This window comes from Acyrthosiphon pisum, chromosome A3, assembly GCF_005508785.2.
Source record: "Acyrthosiphon pisum isolate AL4f chromosome A3, pea_aphid_22Mar2018_4r6ur, whole genome shotgun sequence".
Taxonomy (NCBI): Eukaryota; Metazoa; Arthropoda; class Insecta; order Hemiptera; family Aphididae; genus Acyrthosiphon; species Acyrthosiphon pisum.
In genome coordinates this window covers 31,944,005-31,951,398 of record NC_042496.1, presented here as the reverse complement: position 1 = coordinate 31,951,398, position 7,394 = coordinate 31,944,005, and the positions used below count along the sequence as shown (strand labels likewise).

The 7,394-nt window shown below is 30.1% G+C and overlaps 1 protein-coding gene across 1 annotated transcript in view; it reads left to right on the top strand.

Moving 5' to 3' along the window:
* The first annotated feature begins 4,846 nt into the window (after positions 1–4,846).
* Positions 4,847–7,394, top strand: part of LOC100159841 (4-coumarate--CoA ligase) — a 55,960-nt gene continuing 53,412 nt past the window's right edge. The window contains exon 1 of the mRNA XM_003243540.4: positions 4,847–5,215. The gene's annotated coding sequence lies outside the window, so the exon portion shown is untranslated. The remainder of the gene's footprint in view (positions 5,216–7,394) is intronic.

Here is a 7,394-nt window from a genome sequence, read left to right as displayed (position 1 = left end):
TTGCATTTTCTTTCATAGTACTACAGGACATAGCTAATCAAAAACAAAATTCGATTCATTCATCACAGAGTTCAAATATGCAATTTTGATTTTGCTTTTTTTGCATTTTCTTATGATATTCGTAAATAAATGCTTTTTCGGTACTTTTTTGTCAGTTTATTAGCTTTTTAATTAGTTTTTGTTAATTATACTCATATTTAACATTTTTAGAACATTTACGTACATATTTATCCAAATTATTATTTATTAATTAATTTTAATCGTATTATTATATATACTTATTTCGTGATTTCGTAGTGAAATATTATAGCCTTATCAGAAAATATTTCTGAAAATAGATTCTTAGATTTTGTCAAAGTGATTACCGAGTGGGGAGTAGTGGTTACGTAATACGTTGACATTTATCGACATTTAATAAAACAGTTTTTAATTTGTTTTTTTCAATATTTATAAATTGTGCTAATAGTTATTTTAAGAATTACTTAGTGTGAACATATAAAAATGTGTTTAATAAATTGTTTTTTTGATATTAAAAATATTTTTCAGCTAAACTTAAAAATGTTCAAGTCTTTTTTAGTTGCATTTTCTTGGTTAAAATGCTTTTTTTGTAGCATTATTTGCAATTTTTTAATTCCTTTGTTGTGGGTTTTTAGTGCTTTATTTTCCTAGCCCTAATTATAATATTGTCACCCGACCAAAAATCAACAGGTTGAAACTTACACTTGACACGTAATAATATTATAAAATATTATTTCAAAACCAATTTCGGACGCAGCATAAATACATTTGACATAGTTAATAATATTCGTTTGGGTTTAGGGTTAATTCACAATCGCGCGTTACCACTATTATTGTATATTTACAAAAGATTAATTTCGTTTGCCTATCTTTATCTCTCTCATTCTTTTCTTAGAATATAAACGTTTACCAATTAGGTTTACGTTATGCATATTCCATATCACACAAACATTTATAGTTCAGGCAGCATACCTACCTGTACGACTGTGTCCTACACACTATAATAATAATAATAATTAATAAATAAAACAATAACCATTTTTTTTCTCTTAATAATGTTTAATTTGAAGAAAAAAAAATAACTTATGAATCCGTTTTGAAAAATCTTTTTGAACATTTAAAAACATTTGATTTTGCTTTTCAAAAATTAATTGTTTCATGACTCCATGTACTTCATCGATAGGATACTGAATAATGCGGTATAGAGACACTATAGGTAATACAACAACAACATAATATACATAATATACCCAACGTTAACTGTAAAAACCCTGTGAAGAAGTACATCTCATCGTAAACTCGTTAGTTGTTAATAAAATATTATTCTTCCCATGTTCGTTATTAATTTTAAAATTATTTTGATTGTACCGTTCATATTATTATAATTATACCACGCAGACAATAAATTAATAATTAATTATTTTTCGTACATAATTAACTATTATACATAGGTACAAAAATACATTGAAATAGTGTAATTAACTTCGTGATTTAATTAATATAATATTAATATATTAGTATAATATTATTATACTTTTAAAATTTATCAAAAATTAACAGTATATTATAAAAAGGGATTTTTTTTGCGAGGTAATTATTAATACACACGTCGTAATTCAACCACAATAATTAAATTGAGAAAATATTTTATAAACTAAAAATTAAACCATTATTGACACAAAAAATAATTATGAAAAATGTATTACAAAAATACGTAATGTTCTAGAACCAATATACATGAATTTAAAATAAGTATAAAAATGGCACGTAATAAAAAAAAAAAAATGCTCGAATCCGTGAACTTTTTAAAAATGAATTGTAGTCCTTTTTGTTGTTAGTAAATAATAATAACACGTTTCGCAGGTGTCTCTAATTTTAATTATAAAACCAAGAATAACAAAATCCGTCGTAATCCGATATTAATTATTCGGAGCGAGCCGCTAACTATAGTGTCAAATTAACCGGTTCGTCATATTACATGGTATGACGTCGGGTTATTCGTTTTCCTGCCAACGTCCGGCTTGAATTTCCACAGCATGTTTTACTGCAATTGTAAACCATGAAAAATAAAGACAAATTGATATGACGGTATTTTGGTGACTTGTCAGTGTATGACATCAAAGTACATATATATGATCACAGCTTTTAAGCCACTCAAAACGATACAAAAGTATGTCAGCTGACAAAACTTTGAGACATGGGACAAGTCCGTATTTTAGGGAAGGGGGGAGTTGGTATCATGAAATTTTAGAACACTATATTATAATATAGTATACTATATAGTATATACCACGATTAAAGATAAGAGAATGAATCAAATGTATTTGCAAATTACTAAGAATTATTAAATTGTAAAGGTATTACGAACATTGTTTATTTAAATTATTTTAATTTAATAACTTTCCGCGCCCCGTGAAATTATTGCGATATACGATAGTTTCTTAAATTCACCACCTGGATCGTTATACTTCAGTTCTGTGATTAAAAGAAATTATGAGTTACACCTTATCATAGCTTGTTGGGCAACCATCTTATCTTTAATCGTGGTATATACCTATACAATAATTTATATAATTCAAAATGAAAAGTGAATAGAATATTTTGCATTTTCTGACTTTTTTCCCGTTAGTAAAAATGTGATTGGATTTTTTGTTCGACTGCAAAAAAAAAATCGGAGTTTTTGGATAACTTTTTAAAAATGGACTTTTTGTTTCCAGACTTTTCGACTTTCGTCCGTGATTCGTCAAATATATATATGTTTTGTTTTTATTATTTTAATTTGCAGATATCAAGGTGTAACAATTTTTTATTTTTATACTGAAATAATGTATACCTACGTCACTGAATCTTACAATATTTGCATAAGTCAGTAGAATATTCTTTCTATAGTACGATTTAGTACACTACGTATTACACTATTACATACGTTTTTGTGGAAATTTCAAACAGATATGTATTCTAAATAGTACATGTTATTTATTAAGTGAGAATCCATGTAATGCGTAATGTGACACGAAATAAGACTTTGACGGAATTAACTTGCAAGATGATACATGAACATTATATTATATTCCTTATGAAGAATAAGTATTATAACTCACGATTCTAAACAAGTGTTCGAACGATTTAATTAAAACAGTAGAATGCTATAATAGTAGGTATAGGTTATTATGATATTATGTGCAAAAACAGCAGACATTGCGGACAACGGATCGTTTTTATATGCCAATTAGTTTTACTAACAACTTGAAGTATTTTTCACTATCAGGTTGGTTTAATATTCGATCATGTAACCACCTGTTGGTTCATATCTGAAGCCCATAATATTATGATTAGATACCAATAGTTTTTTTATTGGAGAAAGATATTATATAATGATAATTTACACGTGGAGGCATGGTTAGAATCGTCTAAAATATATAAATATATTAGTAGGATTGATCTGTTATGAATGATTGGTTTTATACATGAAAACATAATATTATTATATATTTATATCTACCATTTAAAAAAAAAAAAAAAAACCAAAGATCTTGCTCAACAGTATACTATAGATATTGAGTGTACCTTTTCTTTGAGTAGGTCACTGTAATAGTGTAATGGATGTATACAATTAAAATTAAACGATTAAACGTTGCAAATAGTTAAAAAACATTTATTCTGATCGATGGAGTTAGGTTGATGAATCGTCTAAAGATAGTGTACATTATATTATATTATTATCATAATATATAAATAATAAATAATATTATTAAAAGTAGGTAAATTCTTAATTCTGTAAGTTGAATTTATTTTTGCCAAAAACACCGTGTAAAACCGTATAATATTATACCATTGTATAGATACCTACCTTTCATTTTTATCGTACGATATTGTCAATTATAATTTAATGCCGATGTGGCGACTGGCGAGATATTTTGGTAGAATTGTCTGGAATCTAAATATTATATTCGTGGTATAAATAGCTGACAACTATTCTATATATATTTTCAAAACGTCGTTGTATCAATTATATATTATAATATTCTATGCAACATTAGTTATTGGAGCAAAAAACCAACAGTATAATATTATACAATAACATAGGTATCAACTCACCAAGCACCAAGGCCAGAGATAATGCCTTTTATAGCACTTGCCACTTGGTTAGTGTGTATTCGCATTTCGCAGCCTCCAGAATCCCGGCAGATGCAATTCTCAATATATTATTATTTATTATACATTCCTCACGGCATATAATATGATTATTATTCCCAGTTTGTTCTCCTGAAAAAGTCTTCTCGAGCCGACCAAGATATCTCATGCATGACACTGGTGAAAATATGTATCCACTCACCGATAATAAACCCACACAACTCAAATAATGGGATTTAGACGACGTGACATTGTGCCCGATCAGCCAAATCGACCAAAATATAAGCAGATGGAATAATAGAGTTGAAAAATGTATTAAAACAAATTAATTATGAATATCTCATTAGTCAGTCCTAATAATATTATTATTATTATTATAAATCATTATTTGAGCAAAATATTTTTGTCTGAATCCCGCGGTGTTCATGCGAATGGACCACACAATTATATCATCAGTTACCACTGCGCTGTTTTGTTCCCTCCATAAGTCACAACCTCCCTAGGCCCTTGAAGTGTGCCACTGTTACGCGATGCCGTGTACTTAGGTTGACATCTAAAGCGGTTCACGTAAACGGTAAACGAAAACCGCGGGATATTTCACGTACCTCCGTTGTCCGCCCTGTTCACCGTCTCTTCAAACGATCGGAGGAGGAGACGGCGGCGGCAGTCCGGTGGCACGGCACTATTATGGCAGAGATTGACCTGTTGGCTGCCGGGCGCCGGCGCATTTCAGCATTTGTTGTGCCGCGTTCGGTCCAATACGGCTTACGATTTAAAATAAAATAATGTATTATAATAATATTATAATATTATGATAATAGTAAAATAACATTTTGTATTTCTCTGCTGTGAGTGTGCAGGTGATCGTCGTTCGCGAATGAACGATTTCATATTTTTCGGTTTTTTGTTTACCGCTCGAAACGCGACAAATTTATATTGATATTATATCATTATAGTAGTTATTTGTGGTCCAGAGGAAATCGTTAAGAGTGACGCACTGCCAATCTGTGGATTTTCACCGAGTCAAAACCGTCTGAAGAGGACTTTTCGTGTACTATTATAGGTAGGTGACCCACCGCTGTATTTTATCATCAGTTTTACGAGAAACGCGCTATCCCGCAACCAAACGTCGCATACTATCATTGTCATCGTTGTTATTGTCGCTGTCGTTTGGCACTGTATGCCTAAAAGTATAAAACTTACGTTGAGGAGGGCCATAAATCGGGCAAAAGTCCCGCATTGGCAAAATGAAAAACAAAAACACCGCCCGACGATCGGTTGGCTATAATAGAACGCAAAAATGTGTGTCAAGAACGCGCCAGCGTTAAAAAAAAACTACTAAAAAAATAATAACGTTAACTCGCTACACCTATAAAGTATACGAATTATTTTCAGGTCTTCGAGGAAGACTTGGACGAAATCGCATACATATTATTAATGTCAGTAATAATAATAAAAATAAGTTGCGTTGTAATAAAATAAAAAATTTAAAACGGAAGAGTCTGCAATGTTTTAGACATGTGGCGCGACGGACGACCTTAAAATCGCGTTTTAATTATTTGGACGGCGTCCGCCTGTGATATAAATACAACACTAAATCTCTTATTTTGTCTTAACGACAGTAGTTTTAGTCCGTAGATAGATAATATTTAGGTAGGTATATTGTCCACAACAAACTCGTAAAATCAATTATATGTTTTGATTCTTTTTTTTTTTTTAATGCATAACTGCACCAATAATAATGGCACAGTACGGTATAAACACGATGGGTGAATGTCCGCAATCAATTGACATTAAATTGGTCACCGTCATCCGGCCAGACACAGCGCATTTATAAGTCTAATAACATGACCCTGGTTGTATAATATTTCATTGATAGGTATACCGTATACGCACAATATGTGAACGCAACGGCCGAATTTAAAATCCAAAAACATTGTTTACACAAACCGTGATTGATTGTAGTTTATTTTTTGCAAACTCACGTGTCATTGTTCGCCGTGTGACACTAGGGCATCTAAATTCAATTTTTTAGTCATGTGAAATTGTGAGAAGACTAGGCACCTTGCGAGAGCGCTCTCGGCGTTTCCCGAAAATGCCATTTTCATTTCAATGTGCAATATTATGCCAATATCGTACATATTAGGTATAAGAATCGGATAAAAAAGTTGATAACGCTGTGCTGCACTTGGTGTCTGGAGAAGTCACTGAAATATGGATGTGTTACATTTGTATCCAATGATATAAGATCGTTGCATACGAAAAACAATTCTGAGCGAAGGTGGTCTGCCAGCTTATATTATTACTGTACGTTACTATGAGTATACTTTATGATATTATTGTGATTAAAGTAATTTATTAGAACATTTTATTCTGTGTATAAAATATGATGGTATATTTTAAAAGTGTCGAGTACCCGCAAATAATTTTCATAAATTACAACAAATAATAACTAAAATCGTTCTTCTTTGTTTAAATATTTAATTTCGTTGACATTTGAACTTCATACGCGTAGGCGCAACTAGGGGGCCACATAGCCCCCCGGCTTGGGTAGGTTTAGCCCACCCAGTTTTGTAACTTTTCCTGTTGTGTATTTTGATTTTAATGTATTTTCGAACGTAATACTTTTCTGATAATTTACGTTTAACATTTAATTTTATCTCATTTAAATATGTTCCATCACAATAATTGTGTTACTTCATATTTTCTAAAGAAACATTTTTCTCTAAAAACATTATTCTAACAAAATTATTTTCCAATAATATGTCTATAAAAAAAAATGTACTTATACATTTTTAGATTTTTTAGTAAGAATATGAATTATTTATGAGAATCATTATTTTAATATTTCAATCCTTTGTTATAAAAATTGAATACTTTGTAATCTTTTAACAAGCTAATTTAAAAATGTACACAATTTTGATGAATTTACTCATAACTTGAAAATTAAATCCTTATAAAAATATTTTTATCGAAATTAATTTTAAAAAACGAATATAAATCAGAAAATTTCTTGTGCCCATAAATTGCTCAAAATGCATCAAAATATTTTGAACATTTTATGGTGTATAGTAAATGCTAGTATAAACGTTAAGTGACATCTACGGTAATTTTTTTTTAGTGTTTCACCAAAAACCAAAACCGATTTAGCGTAAACATTTTTCCCGATGTTTTTGAAAATTACTAGGTCTACTCATCAAAGTACACAGAAACAAAAAAAACCACACATCATTGTACAGTCG